Source organism: Dipodomys merriami, unplaced genomic scaffold (assembly GCF_024711535.1).
Source record: "Dipodomys merriami isolate MVZ:Mamm:240054 unplaced genomic scaffold, mDipMer1.0.p SCAF_703, whole genome shotgun sequence".
In the NCBI taxonomy this organism is placed as follows: Eukaryota; Metazoa; Chordata; class Mammalia; order Rodentia; family Heteromyidae; genus Dipodomys; species Dipodomys merriami.
Window position 1 is genome coordinate 407,197 of NW_027206295.1, and position 23,048 is coordinate 430,244.

At 48.4% G+C, this 23,048-nt stretch overlaps 1 protein-coding gene across 1 annotated transcript in view; it reads right to left on the bottom strand.

Annotated features, from left to right (window-relative positions):
• Positions 1-23,048, bottom strand: part of LOC138817904 (F-actin-monooxygenase MICAL3) — a 158,053-nt gene that overhangs the window by 124,698 nt on the left and 10,307 nt on the right. The window lies entirely within an intron of this gene.

Sequence of the window (23,048 nt, forward strand, 5' to 3'; positions counted from 1 at the left end):
TCATACCATGCCCTGAACGCACACATTAAGAATCCTCACTATATAGCTAAGGTTTGTGACAAAGCTTGCTGGCAGCAGCACAAGACTCACATTCTGCAAGTGAAATTGCTTTGATTTCCTACATCAACTCCTCTTCCTGGCCTTGCCTGGGCCAGAATTATTATGGCTGCTTTCAGAATGTTCCTCTCTCTTAACAAGGACAATTAAAGCAGACAGACCAAAATCTCTTAACGCAAAAGAGCACCATATACTCTCGTGAATACAATGATCCCAGACTGCTCTACCTTTTTCTATCCTGGTTTAATGGCGGGGCTGAAGGAAACAAAGGAGAGAGAGCTGTGCTGTCTGCTTTTTGTGGGCCAGCCCTGAGAAAACAGTCCATTTGAATTTTATGCCATGACATCATCAGCCTCCAATCAATGCAGGCAGACAAGGTGGAGCAAGTTTGTCGGCAAAACCACCGCTGCGATGGGCAAATGGCAGCGGGCAGCAGCACAGGTGTGTAGGTGGAGTTCTTTTAACCTTTTCCGTGAGAAGCCATGGGAAAAAAGTGGGAGACAAAGGGCAGAAGCTGTCTACAGAGGAAATCAGGAACATAAAATGCCCTCGGTGTGTGTATCAGAGATACACCTGCCGCCTTCACCAGCGGGAGCCTCTGTTCCAAGAGGAAGCTAACGGCACCTTCACGGTGCTCCCTACTAGGGAAAGAGTGTTTTAGGAAAGTTGCTACGATCACCTGGGCATTCCAGAGTAAATGTTGCAAAGCAGTAAAAGGAGTGGAGAAGAAAAGAATCCGGTTGCTCCAGACATGGGTTAAATCTCCACTGAGAAACTAAACAGTTCTGACTTGTGCGTCACAGCTGGAAATGCCCAGGACTTGGTTCTTTGCAGTTCACTCTCCTCCCAGAAAAATACTAGCAATGTTATTAATGAAGCTGTTAGGTCCAGGTTAGAATACACAAGGAGTGAGCACAGAGCAATAGAACAGGGGCTAAGAAAACGTACAGAGCTCACACTGTTTACAACTGCAGAGTGGAGCTCATGTGCTCTCTGTCTGTTGGAGCATATTATCACATGAAGTCCGGAACAATACAGTCAGAGCAGAGGGAGCAAGGCCGAACCAGCCTCTGCTTTACAATGGCCAAGTCTGCCCCAGCAGCCGTGTGTGCCAGGCTCCTGGGAATGGAGCTGCCAGCTGCTGGGGACGGCACACTACAGAGGGAAGCCAGACATGAGGTTTCAAGATCAGCACTCAACGGGTGAAAGGCCAGAGGCCAAGTTTCAAGAGCTGGGCCTGCTCAGTTCATACACAGCCACAGGAGGACTTTCCTTTTTTAGTTTCTGGGGGTTTTGGTTTTTTGTTTTGTTTTGGTTTGGTTTTTGGTTTTTTGTTGTTTGTTTTTTTTGCAGTGTTGGGTATTGAACCCTGGCCCTTGAGCAGCTAAGCAAGTGCTCTACCACCAAGCCACACCCTTGGACCTGAAAAACTGTACTTTTAACTAAAAATATGGTACAGTTGAATATGTTAAGGGAAGTGTAGAAAACTGAGTCCTCAATGCCACATAAATGAGGATAGGGGCATGACGGTGGAGAGAAGTGGAAGAGGTCTAGGAAGAGGTGGGGTATGGGGGGAGAGGTGGACATCTCTCACTATTACACAGAAATCACTTTACTGTTCACTAATATCACTACACACCTTTGAGATCTTAAAACTTCCTGTAACTGATAAACATGGTATCAAAAGCCATTAGATAAGAATGCCTTAGCTGGGCGCTGGTGGCTCATGCTAGTTACCCCAGCTCCTCAGGAGGCTGAGATCTGAGGATCACAATCCAAAGACAACCTGGACAGGAAAATATGAGAGACTCTGATCTCCAAGGGGCTGGGAAGGTGGCTCAGTGGTAGAGCGCTTGCCTTGCATGCATGAGGCCCTGGGTTCGATTCCTCAGCACCACATAAGCAGAAAAAAAATGCCAGAAGTGGCGCTGTGGCTCAAGGGGTAGAGCACTAGCCTTGAGCTGAAGAGCTGAGGGACAGCGTCCAGGCTCAGAGTTCAGGCCCCACAACCAGACCCAAAACAAAACAACAACAACAACAAAAAAAAACCAGAAAACTGGAAGTGGTGCTGTGGCTCAAAGTGGTAGAGCACTAGCTTTGAGCGAACGAACTCAGGGATGGCGTGCAGGCGCTGAGTTCAAACCCCATGAAAAAAAGAAAAAAGAGACTGCCTTGCTCACTAATACTCTATCTAGGTTTGTTTGTTTGTTTTGTATACTAGGGTTTGAACTCAAGGCCTCATGATTGCTAGGCAAGCACACTACCACTAAGCCACCCTTGTTATGAGTAAACACACACACACTCAGTATGAGGACAGGCACCTATTAACAGAGAAAGAAGAATAAAACTAAGATGATCCTTGATCACATATACTAAGCCCCCAAACAAAACAACATTAAGATTGCCTCTTCTAGACAGGTGCCAGTGGCTCACGCCTGTCATCCCAGCTACTCAGGAGGCTGAGATCTGAGGATCGCAGTTCAAAGCCAGCCCGGGCAGAAAAGTCCGTGAGACTCCTATCTCCAATAAACCACTAGAAAACCAGAAGTGGTGCTGTGGCTCAAACGCTCACCTTGAGCTGAAGGGCGCAGGGACAGCACCCAGGCCCAGAGTTCAAGCCCCACAACCAACCCCCCACCCCAAAAAAAAGTCTGCCTCTCCCTCCTGCAAGAAACGTCACCCTGAGCCTTGGTCATCAGAGGTAACGTGGGGCTCTGCAAGTTCAGCAGCTCATCGCCATGCCAGCCTGGCACCCCAGTTCCATTGTGTGCCCCTCACCCACCCAAGAACCCTGCCAGCCTGGCCCACCACATCAAAGACAGAAATGGGAGAAAGAACAGATGAAAGAGTCTATATTTAGCAGCCCAACCAAGATAAAAGGAATGGAATGAGTCACACAGGCCAAGCACTGCGTGAGCCCTTAACTATTGCTCAGCCTGGCCTGTCCATTTGTGAGCTGCAGCAGGGTAGAGCACAGCTACTTTTCTCAGGTTACAGGAAAGGAAGAGAACATGCTCAGAAGAACACAAAGGCAATAACCTTATTAAGTTATCCAAAATAGAGTCTGAAAGTTCAGACAGAAAGTCCTCTCTGGTAAAGAGGACACTACACATGAAGAGGAGAATGTGGTGAGCAGGTACACGCCACCTAAAGCAGGTGGCGCCCCAACAGCCGTACGAGCTCTCGGCGTCACCTCTGGCTTCCCAGGAAGCAAGGAAGGGCTCTTGACACTTTCAACCAGACCATATCTACTCAGAAACGCAGAAGCATTTTCATGTTTCTTAATTTAGTGAGGAAAAGCCCTATTGCTTAAAAGAACGAAAAGCAGGGGATTCGGCATCTTGTACACCAAGGCCACCTTAGAACTGCCAGCACAGCCAACCAGTGCGCCTCCCGTGTGACTGGACCAAGGCTGCCTACCTGCTGCACCGGCGTTGCCTCTACTTAGTGTAAGAAGAGGTCCCTTGTAAATGGATATGTTCTTCTTCCATGTGCCAAAAGGGTTTGTGAGATACTTACCCATAATCCTGCATGTCTCGGTACCTGAGCCATTTTACTGCCACACACGCATGATCACAAATACATGCAGCTCTACAATGACCAAATGATGCCTGACCAGCCAATGACAGAGTTCTACCTAGGACATATAATAAATGCTTATATTTAGTGGTGGCATTGATTCATTTTTCTCATCTCTGTTCCAAAACACGCTCTGTGGTGCTCATGGGTGGACCACAGCTGACCTGAGGGAGCAGTAAGCAGGTTCTTAGAAGCTGACTATTTTTAGCCTCTGGTCTTTCCTGCCCTTTTCCCTAGGGGGAAGGGGGAATGACTCCTCCCTCTACTCCGCAGCACACGGCTGGACCCTGGAGGCAGGATCGGGACAATGAAGAGGCCGGCAGAGGTGTGAGAGCCCTGCTATTTCCCCTCCAAGTTCCACACTTCAGAGAGTATGGAGTGAGGCATGGCACTACACATGAGATGAAAGAAATGGTCTAAACCACAAAGAAACTCAGAGTGTGGGCTGTAGAAGAGAAACGTTTGCTGTCCGTCGAGCTTCAGATCAAAGCTGGTGGGGACACTTGGCTGACCTGACTTCTCAGCTCCCGGGCCGGTGTGTTACCACTGCAGGTTAACTTCTGCCCACACAGACAACCGCCATGACCAAAACTCCAATGGGATAGACAGGAGCTTCCCTCTGCCAGAGGGAACTCAGAAAGAAGGCCCAGACCTGTCTCACTCTACACCTTCTGACATGGCTGAAGCTCATAGGATTACATCATCCAGCTGCCACAGAACCACCAAGGAAAACCAGCATTTTCTGTGCATCCTGGCTTTCACTGACCTGTCATTGTAAAATTGGAAGCATGGGAGTAAATCAATCCCCTCAAGAAGTAGAAATCTATTAACAAAAAAGATTCAGACTTAGCAAGCAAAACACACCATCTATTATGAACAAGGAAGAAAATCCCTCTCGGCCTCCAACACGGTCTCCCAGAAGGCCAGAACCATGTTTTCTCCAAACCGAGCTTTAAGCCAAGGTTCAAAAGAGCATGCCGCATAAAAGAGCTTGTACAGCAGGAGACAAGTCCTCTGGTGAGAACCAACGCTGCATCACACGTACCACCACATCTACTCACATCCCACAGTCTGCCATCTCCTCTTATAAGCCAACCCTGCATCACACATACCCCCACATCTGCCTATACCCCAGTCTGTCATCTCCCTCTTATAAATTAACACCTGGGGCTCTGCTTGGAGCACTGTTTGCTAAGGAACCCCGAATTTCTCTAAAGCTCCATATTCTATGCATCTCAACGTATCAAGGAAAATCTAGACAAATCGCAGACTGGGTGAGAGGCGGGAAACACATGCCAGGCCTGCAAGGTCCATGCCAACGTCACAGTTGCAGAGATCTGAGAGGTCTCTGGCTCACTTTCTAAGGACTTGGGCCCATGAAAAACTGAAGAATTTCAGATTTTTGGTTGTCTTAAACCCTTGTTTTAGACCACTAAATGGTGCTTGGTTTAGGTACAAAGTGGGGGCAAAAAATGAGCAAGAAGCCAAGCACCGGTGGCTCACACCTGTAATCCTAGCTACTCAGGAGGCTGAGATCTGAGGATCTCGGTTCAAAGCCAGTCCGGGCAGGAAAGTCTGTGAGACTCTTATCTCCAATAAACCACTAGAAAACCGGAAGTGGTACTGTGGCTCAAGGGGTAGAGTGCTCGCCTTGAGCCTAGGCCCAGAGTTCAAGCCCCACGACCAACCAAAAAAAACCAAAAAAAAAAAAAAAAAAGAGCAAGAAGAGGGGCTCTTAAAGAGATGCCTGGTCTTGTAGGTGATGCAGCTGCAGAAGAGAGATGTAACATGTGCACAAGCACACATGCGCACGTACACACACACACACACACACACACACACACACACACACACACACACACACACACACACACACACACACACACACACACACACACACACACGGATGCTGGCTTCCCATGCCCATATCCACAACAGCTCAGCCTGACACGTTGGTGCTGTGCCCAACATGTCCTGTAGTCCTGTGAGCTAGACTGTGAAAGGAAGCTAAGAGAGCTTCACGTCCAAAGCACAGCTCAGGACTCAGAACTGGAAGGGGCAAAAAGAGCCTAGACACAAAGGCACAGCAATCCTAGGTCTGCCCAGGCCTCTGCCACTCATGCTATGTGAGAAGACATCACCTTGAGTTTCCTAGTGAGTCCTGCAACTGAGACACTACTAGGCTCAGGGGAAAAAAGGACTAAGCAGAGATGCACACAGCCAGCCTTTGCCTGAACACAATCAAGTCCTCTTTACCTCCAGCGTGACAGAAGCAGCCCATTCACACTCAGTAGAGGCTGGAGAGCAACAAGAGGAAGAGGCAGGCAGAGAGGCCGCAGGGTGTGCACCCCAGCCACACCTGGCTGAGCCTGGCCTTCCAACTCAAGAGGGTGACTTAGTCCCTCGGTACCTACACCACTGCACGACTGCTCACAACCACCCCTCCCCACCATTACCTCTCCTTCCACACTGCATCACGTGGGAGTCACCCTTGAAAATGCACCAGTGGGAGTCTCTTTCTGTAGTCAGAGCATTCAAAGAAGGATATTAACCAGGAAGATGAAACTTCAGCCAGACCATGTCCAGTGGGCCTGGGCAGTGGGAAGCTGAATTTTAAGAGGTTTAAGTTTTAGCTGCTAAGGATAATTTCCCAAGGTACCTTCAAAGAAATAACAAGGCAGATATTCAAAGATAGGGTATACAAACCATGCTGAGTTTATTCAATTTCTATCTGCATCCTACACAGTGGAAGGAAAACAGACACTTCTACAACCAACAATTAGCCTTTATCTCCAACTTGCCTAGAAGCAAAAGGCCTAAAGAAGACTGGTGTGGAAACCTGTGCGTGAGGTGACTTTCCTAAATGACAATCATTTTGTTTTATATGAACGTGGAGGAAGCTCTGGCAACTCTGATCTCCCCAGCAGTAAGGATGGTAGTTACTTTTTTTAAGAAGTTTTTTATTGGGGGCTGGGAAGTTGGCTCAGTAGTAGAGTGCTTGCCTTGCATGTCTGAGGCCCTGGGTTCGATTCCTCAGCACCACATAAGCAAAAAGAAAAAAGCTGGAAGTGGTACTGTGGCTCAAGTGGTAGAGCGCTAGCCTTGAGCTGAAGAGCTGAGGGACAGCGCCCAGGCCCAGAGTTCAGGCCCCACGACCGGACCCAAAAAAAAAAGAAGTTTTTTATTGTGAAAATACTGTGCAGAGGGGTTCCAGTTACAAGAGGAAGGATATGAGTACAGTTCTTATCCAGCGTTCTTGCCTCCTTTGTTCCCCCCCCCCCCATCCCTTCCCTCCCATCTCCTCAAGGCATGGTAGTTATTAACATGTGCTAGGCCCATCTCACTCTCTTACCCTGTCCTGGTGTGGTGGTCAGCTTCCCTTCACTGTGGCAAATTGGGTAAGAGAAATTATTTTGGCTCACAGATTTCAAGTATGAAACCATGGTCACTCCCGTTGCTTTGGGCCAGTAATGGCAGTTTGTGGTGAAAATATGTGGCAGAGGTGGTCTGTTCATCCCACGGCAGTCCAGAGAGAAGAAAGAGGTGGAGTCCCATCGGTGGATACACCACCAGTGATCTGGACTGCCTCCTCCTCAGCCTCTCCTCCCACACGTTCTGCCAGAGTCACAGGCTGGCAACTGAGCTTTTAACTATAGGACTTGGGGAGACGTTTACAATCCAAACCCTAACACAGGAACAGGCACTATCTGTCCTTCATGGGAATCTAAGAGAGGAAGGCAGCAAGCTGGTGTCTGAAGAGTACCTCTGACTCCCCTTGGCATTCTAGTAAGAATTTCCACTCATGTGAGTTCCACCCAGCCACCCTCAGGGGACCCTGAGTGCCACAAGAGTCACACAAATGTGGAAAGGGAGAAAATCAAGCTCCACTGGAGACATGGCCACATGGGCTGAGGCTTCCACCGCCTCCCATGGGGGCCACAACCAAATAAAACACCAGACCAGCAGCCTTCTGGAGAAAAAGGTGCTCCTGCCTGCAGGCTAGGGCCTCTTTAGCATTGAACAACCAGCTCAAACTCAAACAGGCCCAGAGTCCTGGAGGCAGCTGTAAGGGCATGTCCCCACTCTGTCACATTTATAATACATGGCAACAAGTAAGGGACCTCCTCATAACTGCACTCAAAAGACAGGGGAAGGCTGGCCAGCTCTCAAATCCCAGGCCACACACTCTTGTAAACAGCACACTCAAAATGGCACCACTCTTGGGGCTGAGATTATGTGTCCCCACTAGAATGAAGAAAGGAATTGGTCCACAGCCAACACCATCAGCCTCTCCTCCTCAGCTTACGCGAGAAGTCCAGGAAAAGCAAAGCTGGAGGCAGGCCAGCCTGCTGCAGCCCTCTGCCACCCTGTGGCCCTGAGCACCAGCCCTCCCAGCCCATCCTTTTTATCTTGCATGGTAGAAGCCAAAAATGCAAGGCCAGTCCTCTGACCATTCTTTAACTAACTGCTAGCTGAGGACAATGATCCCCACAGGCTACCACTGCCAGCACCAGGGGCCTACACAGGAGAAATCCTGACTTTTGTCTATCTGCCCCCTGCAGCTAACGTGGGGGGGGGGAGGTCTTGTCTGCCCTCTCCACAGCTCATGTCCACACATTATTACATTGCTGACCCTGGCTAGGGGGAGGGGTGTCGAAGGGATTAGCTCCATAAGACTTTGACCATCCCAGAGAGTAAAGACATTAATCAATCTCATGTACCTGGGGCAGCTGGTGCCCACCTCCACCGTGCCCACAGGACACACTTGATCTCACGGATGGCAAGGCCTGTGGGTAGGAATGAGGCTCACAAATAAGCAGCTGCTTTAAAGATCTGTAGCAATTTAATACCAGCTGTTTTCTGGTATGAGCCAGTACGCAGAAAGCAAGTCTCACTTCATCTACAAAGGACATGGCCCAGTGATATGTATCTCATTAGAAATAAGTAAATAAGAATTGCTCTGCACAGATAAATTCCACATTCAGATACCAATGACGGCTTAATAACAAGGAGCTGAGGGCCAGCAAGAGTAGCAGCCACGGCCCTGGTCTCGGCTGCTGAATTTAACTACACTGTCAAGTCTGGGACAGAGGAAAGGTAAACAATACTCTAGAGAACAGCACAGCTAACCAGCACAAAGCAGGCGAGGCTGACCACAGAGCAATGCAGTGCCAGGGCCACCTATGCAGTAGGAAGTCCTCAAGCAGAGGGCACAGCCCCACCTCACGCCAGTCTGAGAAGGTATGTGAATGGAAGAAGGGTTCTTCCATGGGCTTGGAGGCATGACCCAGGTAGGTAGGGAGGCTGCCAATGAGCATAAAGGGTCAGATAGCAAGTGCAAGTCCCAGACTGGGACAGAAAAAGAAAAGAAAAAAAATGCTGCTTCAGCCTCCCAAACGCTGGCATTTGACACTTTCTCACGAGTTTATATTTTGCTAATCACAACTGCATCTATATATACTGCAAGAAAAGCAGAACACATGTTGGCAAAACCACTTTCTCATGCTGTGGACCCCCAGGCCTGGCTACAGGCTAACATGTACATAGGTCTGCACATATACACAACCAATGCTCACAGATCAAGATCTCTGCACAGACTCCTCTTTACAACAGTTCTGAACTCGGGTATAGGTTAGACGAGCTTCTAAGAGATTCAACTCAGTAAACATTTAGCTAAAAACATAATCAAATTGTGTTTCCAAAAAAATAGGTTAAACTGGGCTGGGGTTATAGTTTAGTGGCAAGATGTTTGCTTAGCATAGGCAAGGAAGGCCAGGGAGAGTGGGAGGGAAGGAACGAGAGGAGAAAGGAAGGAAGGTGGGAGGGAGGGAGGGAAGTAGGGAGAAGGGGAGTTAGGGAGGAAGGGAGGAAAAGAGGGAGTCAGGGAGGGAGGGAGGACAAATGAACATGAACAAAGAGAAATTCAGGAGCAAACCCAAGCACTAGGCCTCCCTTTATGTGAACAGTAGAGGAAAAGAAGAGTATGGCTAAATGGAATGGAAGCCAGGCTACTCTGAAAAGTAAAATTTAAGAGCAAAGAAGAGGATCAGGCACTGAAGTAAAAGATACAATTTTGACAGCAGCGACAACTTTCTCTGACCCTGAAAGGACCTCTTCCAGCCAGTGGGAAAAGAAGGTCCCCAAAGTGTGACTCCAGCTAGCTAGTTAATGGCTCCCTTGAGGACGGACTGGAAGACAGACTTCTAACGGAGTCCATCCTCAGTGTGCATTCAACAACGTGAAGGAAGGCTGTGAAAGAGAAACCTTCTTGACCCAGGCCCCATCTTGCCAGGACAGCTAGCCCACTAGCCCTGGCAGAGAAGTCCACCACAGTCCATTTCCAAAACAACAAGCAAGAAGCCATACAGGAGTGACTCGAGTGACAGAGAGCCAGCCTTAAGCAAGTAAGCTAAGCAAGTGCAACTTCATTCAAGCCTCAGTACGGGGGTGAATAGGGGGGTGCTGAGGTTACTGAATACTGTGCAGGACTGGCAGAGGCAGGAGACCCCGGAACTAAGACCCGGGACAGTCTGTGTCCCCAGAGGTACGTTTCTTGCCCTGCTACCTGCAGCTCCCACACTGAGGACCATCGGGGTCCATGGCATAGGACGGTGGAGGTAGGAGAAATGGTCCAGTTACTTTTCTACTGGCAGCCAAGAGCAAACCCAGAGCAGAGTGGACGGAGGAGAGTGTTGTTAATTATTAGACCAGCTGCGTAGAGAGCCTCTTTCCCCCACACCAACTCCCGGGGCCTGTGCAGACATTACCTCACAGGCCCTCAACACACTTTTGCAGGCAAAGGTCATGGAGAAAGGTGAGTGAAGGTGCACAGAGCCCACCCCCATCTGCCTGGGGGGTGGCGAGCAACGGGAGCTAACCTCTGCTCTCACAGCCCTGCTTCTCAAAAAGACGGCGACTGGGAGCAAGTGAGTACACCAGAGGAAGTGTCTGAATCCCCACAGAACAGAATGATCTGCCTCACTCTTCTCACAAACCGAGAGTCCAAGCTTCTCAAGTCATTTCTAAGAACAAGCCAAAAAAGGAGTAAAGGGAGGGAAGAGGGAAGAAAGAAGTGTCTAGAACCAGGAAATGCTTTCTCCCCTGCCCCAGAGCTGAGGACCAAACTGATAGCCTTGTACTTGCGAGTAGGCAAGTGCTCTTCCCCTGAGCTAAATCCCCAACCCCAAAATGCCCATTTTTTATTGCGAGCGTGTGGCTCCACAAAGCTTATGTGTCCCTAACCAGCAAAAGCAGTGCTATCTGCAGGCCAAACTGCTGGTCATCTGCAGTTCTTTCTTGTTTGTTACAGTGAATTCTCCGGGGTTCTATAAGAACAGTCCATCCAGCAGTCTACTGGCATGGTGCTGGGTTTGAGCAGAATATGAACAAAACTCCTGTGTCTCTTATGCCCCAGAAATAGAAGCACAGTGGTACCCAGAGCTAGTAGTATAAAAATGTTAACTGAAATAGACAAAGCTCATACTTATGTAATGTAAAAAGGTCTGGAAAAAGAACAGCACAGATGAGAGAAAGTATCTGACGTTCATCCCTGGCTTAGGCAGTGATGCCCTGCCTGACCTGGAGGACAGGGCAGGAGGAAGAGCAGAGGAAGCACATGTGTACAGCCCAGTGGAGACAGGATAGAGCCTTCCTGGCACCAGTGGGTAAGAGTTCAGCGGAAAGGAGAGCAGGCCAGGTAAGGATACGCAATGGCAGGCATCTCGATGGTTTGGATTTATGGACCCTGTTTTTGTTTGTTGGTGTTGGGGCAGGGGAAGCCCCTGACCAATACATTTCTCTAGACATATATTATATGTAACACATGCTACCAGACACAGTGAAATGTGCCTCTAACCCAGCAGTCCGGAGGCCAAGGCTAGAGGACTGCTTGAGTCCAGGAGTTCAAGGTCAGCCTGGGCACTGTATCACAAAACTCATCTTTTTTTTTTTTTTCCTTTGGGGGGGGGTGGTCAGGTGTGGGGCTTGAACTAAGGGCCTGGGTGCTCTCCCTGACCTTTTCTGCTCAAGGCTAACACTCTACCATTCTGAGATAGTACTATCTCCAGTTGTTGTTGTTGTTGTTGTTGTTGTTTTGGGGGGGATGGCTAACAGACAATAAAAATCTTACAGGCGGGGCTGGGAAGGTGGCTCAGTGGTAGAGCGCTTGCCTTGCATGCATGAGGCCCTGGGTTCGATTCCTCAGCACCACATAAGCAGAAAAAAAAAGCCGGAAGTGGCGCTGTGGCTCAAGTGGTAGAGCGCTAGCCTTGAGCTGAAGAGCTGAGGGACAGCGCCCAGACCCAGAGTTCAGGCCCCACGACTGGACCCAAAAAAAAACAACTTACAGGCTTTCTAGCCAAGGCTGGCTTTGAACCTTGATCCTCAACTTCAACCTCCTGAGTAGCTAGGATGACAAGTATGAGCTAACAGTGCCCAGCAAGATTCTATCTCTTTAAAAAAAGGAGGCGGACCGAGCATTGGTGGCTCAAGCCTGTAAACCTAGCTACTCAGGAGGCTGAGATCTGAGGATCACGGTTCAAAGTCAGCCCAGGCAGGAAAAGCCATGAGACTTTTTTTGTCCAGTCGTGGGGCCTGAACTCTGGGCCTGGGCGCTGTCCCTCAGCTCTTCAGCTCAAGGCTAGCGCTCTACCACTTGAGCCACAGCGCCACTTCTGGCTTTTTTCTTTTTGCTTATGTGGTGCTGGGGAATTGAACCCAGGTCCTCATGCATGGCAAGCGCTCTACCACTGAGCCACCTTCCCAGCCTGGCCATGAGACTCTTTATCTCCAATGGACCACCAGAAAACCAGAAGTGGTGCTGTGGCTCAAAGTGGTAGAGCACCAGCCTTGAGCTGAAGAGCTGAGACAGTGTCAGGCCTTGAGTTCAAGCCCCACAACTGACAAAAAAATAAAATAAAATAACATAAAAGAGGAAGGTGGGGCAAGGAAGCAGAAGTCAGCGGTGAATGGAAAGACATGATAAATTCAGGAAATCAAACATAAACCAGTGATTTTTTAATGCACAAAGCAATGTCTAAAAATCTTGGCCCTCTTTTAATCTTTTAATATAGTTTATAGAAAACAGACTAGACCACCCACTCTTCTCTTCAACCAAAAGTGTTTGAGACACTAGGTAATATATATCTTGGTTCGGTATCTTGATTTTATGCCAAATGGAACAATCAAGTCACACAGTTCCCTGAGGGGAATTAATGTGACAACAGGCTTCCCAAAGAGGAGGCCCCAGGACTCAACACGGAAATCAAGAACTGGGGAGAATTATTGAAGCCACCTAGGGAGGATGCTCCAGCACCTCCGCAGGGTAACCGTGGTGTGCAGACACAGACAACAGGTGCCTCTGGAGACGCACAGGGGAACAGCTGGCAAACAGCAGCCAGTCCAGTGAGGCTCACTGACCCACACAGGCCTGCTCACTGGGAGACAAACCAGCTCACCGCCAGGCCCCAAATCAGTCTCCTCCCTGGCACACTTTGGGGAGCAGGTAAAGGAAAGTGGGTAGAACTGTTTGCCCCAAGAAGAGGAGGAGGAGCAAAGAGGAATAGGAAGAATCTAAATTGTTGTAGTATTATGCAACCCAAATTCCAGGCATAGGCCAGAAAATTCAAAGGTCACAGTTGCCAAAGCAACTGTAACCTGACCCATCCGTGTATGAAGGCTTTCGCAGGGCCAGACTGAGAGCAGCCTACAGTGCCCAGCGTTCACTGGCTGCCCCTGCCTGGCCACGGCATACCTGCTGTGTGGACGCCCACTGTTCAGTCTGTAAAGTGCCAGGCATCCCAGCCCTCACTGCCGTGCAGAAGCTAACCTGGGCTGCCCAGGCCAGGCCGCACTGGCCTTCATCAAGCGCTGGATATTCCCTGGCTAGAATCAAAAAGACGGACGTGAGCTGGGTGTAGTGACGTGAGCCTGTGTGGCCTGAAGCAGGAGAACAGCCAATCCCAGTGGAAGAGCAGAATTAACTCAATTGTCTGTCAAATGCTGAGTGAAAGGAGAGATAGAGTGTATCCATAAAACAGCTACTTTTAAAAAGGAACAAATTCTGATGGATAAATGTTGAAAACATACTAAGAGAAAGGAAGTGGTCACAAAAGAACATAGCTTATATGGTTCCATTTATGTGAAATGTGCTGAATAGCAGATCTAAAGATAGGAAGTAGATGAGTAAGAAGAGCTTAAGGTTATAGAAAGTGGAAGCTGGCTGGGCACTGGTGGCTCATGCCTGTAATCCTAGCTACTCAGGAGGCTGAGATCTGAGGGTCGCCGTTCAAAGTTAGCCTGAGCAGGAAACTCAGTGAGACTCTTATCTCCAATGAACCCCCACAAAACCAGAAGTGGCACTGTGGCTCAAGTGTTAGAGTGCCAGCCTTGAACTGGAGAGCTGAGGGACAGAGCCCAGGCCCTGAGTTCAAGCCCCACAATTGACAAAAGAAGAAGAAGGAGAAAAGGAGAAGGAGAAGAAGAAGGAGAAGAAGAAGGAGAAGAAGAAGGAGAAGAAGGAGAAGAAGGAGAAGAAGGAGAAGAAGGAGAAGCAGGAGAAGCAGGAGAAGCAGGAGAAGCAGGAGAAGCAGAAGAAGCAGAAGCAGAAGAAGCAGAAGAAGCAGAAGAAGCAGAAGAAGCAGAAGAAGCAGAAGAAGCAGAAGAAGCAGAAGAAGCAGAAGAAGCAGAAGAAGCAGAAGAAGAAGAAGAAGAAGAAGAAGAAGAAGAAGAAGAAGAAGAAGAAGAAGAAGAAGAAGAAGAACGTGGAAACTGGAGAGAAGCAGGGTGCCCACGGGTACAGGCTTACTTTCGGGACCATAAAAATGTTCTAAAATTGTCTGTGGTGATGGCTGCACTCTGACTATACTAGAAACCACCAAATGGTACAATTTAAATGAACAAACTGCATGGTTTGTGAATTATATAGTAAGGCTATTTAAAGAAACGGAGGTCAATAACCATTTATTATGTGTCACTGTATTCTTATAAATAACAAAGGAACAGATATACAGCACGTACTCAATAAATCTCAGTTTAAAAAAAAAAATAAAGAGGTGCTGAATCTTTTTTACCAAAGACTTCATTAGAGGATTTCCCCAGCGTCTTCTGTGACTTCAGCAAGACAGCACCTGCCTGGAAGAGACAGGAGTCCCGCTTCTTCCCCTTCTGGCCCAGCACACACTAAACTCCTAGAATTAGACCAAACTGAGGGCTATGAAGCTTTGCTGGACACACAAAAACATCCTATCCTCCTGGTATGGAGACCAAACCCTGCGCCAGCCACTTGAGTCACATCACCAGCCCTGCACCCTCTGTTTCTAAAAGTGTTTATTACGAGCTCTTGAAGAGCAGGAGGTCCCTATGTGGCCAGACACAGAAATGCTATTGGTGTAATATCACATACTTCCCCAACCAGGGAAAAAGGGAATAAATCAGGAACTAACGAGATCCAGGGCGTTGGAACAAAAGTGGCATTTTCTGGGCCCACTCTCAAGTAAATAACTACTCCTCTGACATGTTCCCCTGGCTCCATGGCCGGAACTGATGAGCAGCTTCCTCCACAAAACCCACCTTGCAGGCTGTACCCATGCTGGGCACCCCAGGATGTAACACACAACCTCAGCTCCCAGGATGTCGTTGGTGAAGTCCTGCACACTACTGTGCACAATTCATATTGAACTATTACTTCACAAAACAAGGTTCAAGGGCTGGGAAGGTGGCTCAGTGGTAGAGCGCTTGCCTTGCATGCCTGAGGCCCTGGGTTCGATTCCTCAGCACTACATAAGCAAAAAGAAAAAAGCCGGAAGTGGTGCTGTGGCTCAAGTGGTAGAGCGCTAGCCTTGAGCTGAAGAGCTGAGGGACAGCGCCCAGGCCCAGAGTTCAGGCCCCAAGACCAGACCACCCCCAAAAAACAAAAAAAAAAACAAGGTTCAAGTGAGTAAGCAGCCAGCCCACCTAAGGGCAGAATTCTGACTTGTAGTTTGTCAGCCTCTCATCATCATGTGACCTACAACAGCATGGGGCGGGGCCACTCTGGCCACACCCATCCTTTTTTCCTACAATTCCCACCACCTCCTCCCCACACAGGCCGCCTGGGGCTAGTACAGGTACAGAGAGGGACTTCCTTCCAACCCGTGGTCTCAGGCAAGCCTCACCGGTCAGCCCCCAGGAAGCCCGGGCTCCAGCTAAAACACCTTCACCAGGAGGATTCCCTGACTGGTCGGTCCTTCCTTCTGAATTACCCACCTGATCAGGAGCTAGGGGTGTAGTACCTATCCAATCTCCACAGAAGAGGGGGGCGGGAGCCGGTCCTCCACTCTCACTGGCCTTCAAAGTCTCATGGCAGAGCTGCCATGTGTCACTAGCTCCTCTGTCCACACACAGAGTCTCCACAGGGCAGGGCAGCATTGCTAAGTACTAGAACATCTGTATTTACATAAGCATGATTTATTACCAATTTTAAATTACTGCAAATTTAAAATACAAAATAGCACAGTTTTAAAAAACATACAACAAACAAAAAAAAAAAACATACAACAGAATATGGCAATAAATATGCAGTATTACGCTGTAATAAAGTACATAGTAATAATATATATATTTACTGTAAATTCTCCATAGCCAATTGATTCTCACTACACGTTTTCCCCCCCAGATAGGGTTTTATTATGTTTCCCAGGCTTCCCTGAAACAGGAGCTCCTCCTTGCCTCTGCCTCCCAGGTGCTGGGATTACACATGGCACTGCGCTTTCATGGATTTGTCTGTTTTTCCCCTCAATTCTAGTATATAAGTCTACCCCACGGATGTTATCAGCAGGTAGCAGATGAGAGCTGATATCTCATCAATACAAAATTGATTCAAGATACATAAGTCAGACATCATACTGACAACGTCTTCAATGAGCTGGATGCTTGCTACTTTTCAAATAGCAGAAGAGTATCTACTTACAAATGTAATGTCTCCAGACACAAACACTTTTGAGTTGTGTGTGTGTGTGTGTGTGTGTGTGTGTGTGTGTGGTGTGTGTGTGTGTGTGTACACACACACACACGTCAATACTGAGGCTTGAATTCAAGTCCTGAGCATTGTCCCTTAACCTTTTCACTCAAAACTGGCATTCTACCATTTGAGCTATAGCTCCACTTTTGACCTCTTTTCCTTCCTTTCTTCCTTCCCTTTCCTTCCTTCCTTCTTTCCTTCCTTCCTTCCTTCCTTCCTCCCTTCCTTCCCTCCCTCCCTCCCTCCCTTCCTTCCTTCCTTCCTTCCTTCCTTCCTTCCTTCCTTCCTTCCTTCCTTCCTTCCTTCCTTCCTGCCTGCCTGCCTGCCTGCCTGCCTGTCTGCCTCCCTCCCTCCCTCCCTCCCTGCCTGCCTTCTGGTTAATTAGATAAGACTCTCAGGACTTTCCTGCCCAGGACTATCTTCAAAACTCAGTCCTCAAATCTCAGCCTCCTGAGTAGCTAAGATGACAGGTGCAAGCCATCAGTACTCAATTTACTTTAAGTTTAAAGTTTATAATCAACGTGGTATTTTCTCTATCACCTTCCTAGACTACACTCAAACCACAGCCAAGCTCTGATGTGTAGTGCTCCCTGGTTTCCATAGTATGAACAACCTCCCTCCCTCCACAGTTAAGATCAAGCCATCAGGGCTGGGAAGGTGGCTCAGGTGTAGAGTGCTTACCTTGCATGCAGGAGGCCCTGTGTTCAATTCCTCAGCACCACATAAGCAGAAAACGTCAGAAGTAGTGCTGTGGTTCAAGAGGTAAGAGTGCTAGCCTTGAGCTGAAGAGCTGAGGGACAACGCCCAGGCCCAGCCATGACCAACCCCCCCCCAAAAAATCATGAAAGATCAAGCTGTGTCGTAGTGTGAACAAACACGCATGCAAGACAGGAACCTGGATATGGCCCACATAAGATGTCCACGCAGCTGTGAGGCACAGCTGATACTAGAATAGGAAGGAATGAGAGTTGACTACCTAGAGCCCTTGTCTTTAATATAACTCATTTAACTACAGTAACAACTACATTTGGTATTTAATCAACTTGTGACATTCCTTGAAAAATTTAATCCTAGGGATGGCTGGCTCTAGAAGGCCCCGGTCACTGCCATCCCCCAGTGTCTAGTCATGAGAGTGCTCCAAGTACACTTGTGGAAACAATGTACAATCCTGTAGTTGCTAGTCCTGAGAAACTACTGGGAAATAAAACATGTTTGTTCCAAAAGGGAGAAAAGTGATACTTATCAATAGCTCAGACACATGACTTCTCCTTCAATAAATTTTCCCTTGGAACTTCTTCCACAGAAACACTTGGGTAACCAGAAAGGGAGTCTGGAAGCCTTCAGTAAGGTTTGCACATTACTCACAGGGCACTCCTGCTGGCTACAGCGGCATGCACCTGTAATCCCAGCAAATGAGAGGACTGAGCCCAGAGGATTGCTCCAGTCTAGGGATGTTGGGCTCGGTGCACCACGCCAATCCGGTGTCTGCACTACTTCAGCATCGATATGGTGACGTCCCAGGAGCAAGGTGCTCCCCACAGATCATTATTTCTGGCTTTAAATCTGTAAAGAACAGCCTAGAGAGCACTTCCAGGCCCCAGAAGGCACCATGCTGGCCATGAAAGGGCCAGTGATCTCTTCTGGCTCAGTGTAGATCCTCTTTCTTAATTTTATTTCCTTTATTTCTTGTCATACTGATACTGCCACCTTTCCTGTTGCCTTCCTTCCCTGGTATGTGCATCTCTCCCAGTGTGAGGATCCTCAGGCATTCCAGAATGAGTTTGGTCCTTGGTTTCTAACATTTTCTATCACACTACTGCCTGCTGTTATAGTCAGGACTCCTTGTAAACACATGCTCATCATGTCTAAAAAGGCGAGAAGAGACACCATCTAAATCAGCTAGGATTTGGTGTTAATAAAAAATAGTACAGGAGGGCTGGGAAGGTGGCTCAGTGGTAGAGCGCTTGCCTTGCATGCCTGAGACCCTGGTTCGATTCCTCAGCACCACATAAGCAAAAAGAAAAAACCAGAAGAGGCCCTGTGGCTCAAGTGGTAGAGTGCTAGCCTTGAGCTGAAGAGCTGAGGGACAGTACCCAGGCCCAGAGTTCAATCCCCACGACTGGACCCAAAAAAAAAAAAAAAAGTACAGGAACCAGGGGCCAGTGGCTCACACCTGCAATCCTAGCTACTCTGGAGGCTGAGACTTGAGGATCATGGTTCAAAGCCAGCCTGGACAGGGAGACTCTTATCTCCAATGAACCACCAGAAAACCAGAAGTGGCACTGTGGCTCAAAATGGTAGAGTGCTAGCCTTGAACAAAAGAGCTCAGGGACAGCGCCCAGGCTCTGAGTTCAAGCCCCATAACCAGCAAAAAAAAAAAAAGTACAGGTATACCTATATAATTCTTGTACTTTTCTACAGTCATAATAAAACAAAATTACCACATATATTTAGAATTCCAAACCAGGGTCAGAGATAGTACTTAAGCAGTAAAACACCAGAACACCTGACTACGAAGCATGCAGTCCTTAGTCAAACCATAACACCACAAAAAACTCAGGTCCAAACCTGAGACTCAACGTCAAAGTTTTGACAACAAACAGCTACTTTGAGCTACTCCAGCAAGCTACCCAGTCAGTGATGCTGTCCCACTTAACATCGGCTATCCTTCTCTTCACCTAGACTCAGGACTTCCTGCTGGTCCTTCATGCCAAAAACCAGCTCCTGACTCATGTCTTCCAGGGGTACTGAGGAAGGAAGAGAACTAATACTTACTGGCTATCTGCTGACAGACTGATTGATGTCACTGTACTTATTTTACTTATTTTTCTTTCATCTAACTCTGACAAAAACTCTACTAGGGAAGTGGCAGCCACAGATGGCAAAGATCCAGATGCTGATCAAGATTACCCACCCACCAGCCGACACCAATGGCTCACCTCTGTAATCCTAGCTACTCAGGAGGCTGAGATCTGAGGATCACGGTTCAAAGCCAGCCAGGGCAGGAAAATCCATGAGACTCTTACCTCCAATAAACCACTCAGAAAACCGGAAGTGGCGCTGTGGCTCAAGCAGTAGAGCGCTCACCTTGAGCTGAAGAGCTGAGGGACAGCGCCCAGGCCCAGAGTTCAGGCCCCACGACTGGAACACACCCCCCCCAAAAAAAAAGTCTGTGAATTAGGTATTTTTCCTACAAATGAGGAAAACAAGGCCAGAGGGGCTCAATAGGGGAGCTGTAAACCCAGGTGGTCTGTTCAGACTCCACACAGCCTGACCATACTTGCCTCTTGATAAACGTAAGTAAATACATGACAGCTAGTAGGTGGCAGGTACTCTGGGAAAAGAAAAGCAAGGTAACGGGAATCGAGTACTGGAGGCTTCTAGTACTATTCTTGTAGCTCCTCTGCAAATCTGGAGTTGTGATTCCTCCAAACCAACGTTTCCTGCAGGCCCAACAGGTGGGCATGCTGCCACAGAAGGAGCCCCCTGACCACTGCCCTGGGCACAGAGCAGCAGAGGGGAGGCGACATGCTCAAAACAGACCTGGGGACATCGGCAACGCCAACGGGCTTCTGGGAGCACCCACGGCATCAGCTGCCTTTGAGGTTTTCTCTAGCATCAAGTTATGTCCTTGGCACACGGAAACGAAGCCAGCTTTACCAAAAGGGAGCCAGGACGCGCCTGGGCAGACCTGTCCTGTCATGCTTCAATTATTACCACCTTCCGTGGGTGTGCAAATCCCCACCCATGGGCCAAATCTAACCTCAGCAATAGAATGATTTTACATTTTTTAAAATGACTGCAGGAAAAGCAAAAGGTGACTACTTCACATGAAACTCATTCATATGAAATTCACATTTCCAGGGTATAAATAAAATCTTTGTCTGTACATCACCCATCCAACTCCTCGTTCTGTGGTGGCTTGGGTACCATGACCACAGAGTTAGGGGCTGGCATCAGAGACCACTGGGGTCACAGAAGCTAGCACATGTACTCTCGGGCCCTTTACAGCTCCTTCATAGTGATCCCTCTCGGCTCTCCTTTCTCCTGCTCCATTAGCTGTCCAGAAGCACTACTGCCACGCTGTTTCCCTCAGTCCACCCCTCCTGAGCTCCCCACTGCCTGTGAGCAGTACCATGGCAGCATCAGACAGGAAGACTCTACTTGCTTTCCTGGAGAGAAGCCCACAAGACCATGTCTTTGTCTGTACCACTCTGTCTTTTTGGGGTTTTTTTGTTGTTTGTCTGTCTTGGGGCCTGAACTCTGGGCCTGGGCACTGTCTCTCAACTCTTCAGCTCAAGGTTAGTGCTCTACCACTCGAGCCATAAGACCACTTCTGGCTTTTTCTGTTTATGTGGTGCTGAGGAATCAAACCCAGGGCCTCATGCATGAGAGGCAAGCGCTCTACCACTGAGCCACCTTCCCAGCCCCACTCTCTGCCTTTTAGAAACCCTTCTCACCTTCAACTGTTAAGTTTGAGGAGAGGCTGCCCTTCTGCTCTGGGAAGAGCTCGGGTTCCCGTTCTCTTCCAGAGCAACCTATACTTACACTCATCACAGATCCTGAAATCATCTATTTGTGTCTGTCTCCACAGCTACAGTAAGATTCCACAGGGCCAGGAATACATCTTACTCACCTCCCAGCACCCAGATGAAGCTGGCACAGCAGTTCAGACACTGAACTCAGCTCTGGTCAGGCCAGCCTCCTCCTCAGCACGCTCACTCTCAACTCCTGAGTTTTTGCTTACATTAGCATGCAGGCAATCCTACTCATGACCTGGACACAGATGAAAGGACATTTCCTACACAAGCCCACGGTAGCCCATGTAGGCCAGGTTTAAATCATAGTACCCTCTCATTCCTGTGCTGAGTGTCCTTAGACAAGATGTTGGAGTCTCTGGCCTCCCCTGCAAAAGCAGATGACACAGGGAGGTTGGTATGGCACTGGCACAAAACCAGTTCTCAAAAGTTGGCCAAGTCATCACCCTTGTGTTCCCCAACCTTCCACGCCATTTTTGTTTTACACCACTTCTCTTCTCACAGCCTATTCGTTGTTCATTCGCAACCTACCTTCAAAAGTAAGTAGGCTTGCTGGGTACCGGTGGCTCACACCTGTCATCCTAGCTACTCAGGAGGCAAAGATCTGAGGATCAAGGTTCAAAGTCAGGCCAGGCAGGAAAGTCTGTGAGACTCTATCTCCAATTAACCACCAGAAAACTGGAAGTAGTGCTATGGCTCAAGTGGCAGAGTGCTTGCCTTGAGCTGAAGAGCTGAGGGACAGCGCCCAGGCCCAGAGTTCAAGCCCCATGACCGACAAAAAAAAAAAAAAAAAAGTAGCCTTGTGAGCAGGGACAAGTTTATATTTCTGTAAGCCTATTCCCTGTCCCTAATGCCCAGTACAGTACAACAGGTGGAGGGTCCAACCAATAAGCTAATGAGCTGGGGCAGGGTAACTCTTTAATCTTGTCATTTTAAAGTTTTTTTGGAGGCAGAGATCCAGAGGATCATGGATTCAGGTCAGCCAAAACAAAAAAGCAGAGACCCCCATTTCAACCGATAAGTTGGCCATGGTGGCATATGTCACTATATGACTGTCCCAATTATAAGGAAGTGTTATAGTCCAGGCCAGCCCCTGGCTCCTTACCCCTCCTCCTCAGCTGATAATCTTCATGTTTTCTACACAAATACTACAAAGAAAACTGCTCTGCCGGGGGGGGGGGGGGGGGGGGGGATTGGGGGGGGCAGGGGGAGGCTGGGAAGGGATGGGAAGGGGAAACAAAGGAGGAGGCTGCAATGCTTGATAAGAAATGTACTCATTATCTTGCCCATCTAATTGTAACCCCTCTGTACAGTATTTTCACAATAAAAATTTTTAAAAAAGAAAGAAAGAAAACTACTCTGCCTCAGTGCACAGCCTGGAACCACTGCTGCCCTAGACATTGTTTTCTACATCAGAAAAAAACCCAAGTCCCCAAACAGCACCCCACACTTCAGAAACAGGGTCAGTCACATAGCGGCTAAGGAAGCAGCTAGCTACGTGTCTGGCAGAATCCTGGTGAGCAGGCCACTCATGGCACTGGTGAGGAACTGCAGTCCAGGGAGGTGAAGGAGCACACTGAGGCATTGTCTGGTTCCAGAACCCATGCTCTAAGCCACTACAGAGTCTAATACTCCGGTCTGAGTCAGCTACAACATTCACAGCTAGACAATCACGGGCAAGCGCTCTAGTCTGAGCCTCTTGTGTCCCAACCTGCTTCCTAGGCACTATATACTTAACTGTCTAGGAATGTTGTGAGGAATAAGAGATCATGTTATAAAGCACGCTTTTTTTAGGGTACATTAACTGTATAAAGATTGTATTCTGAAATTTCTATAGATGGGTACAATGTCCTTTGATCAAATTCACCCTGTTACAC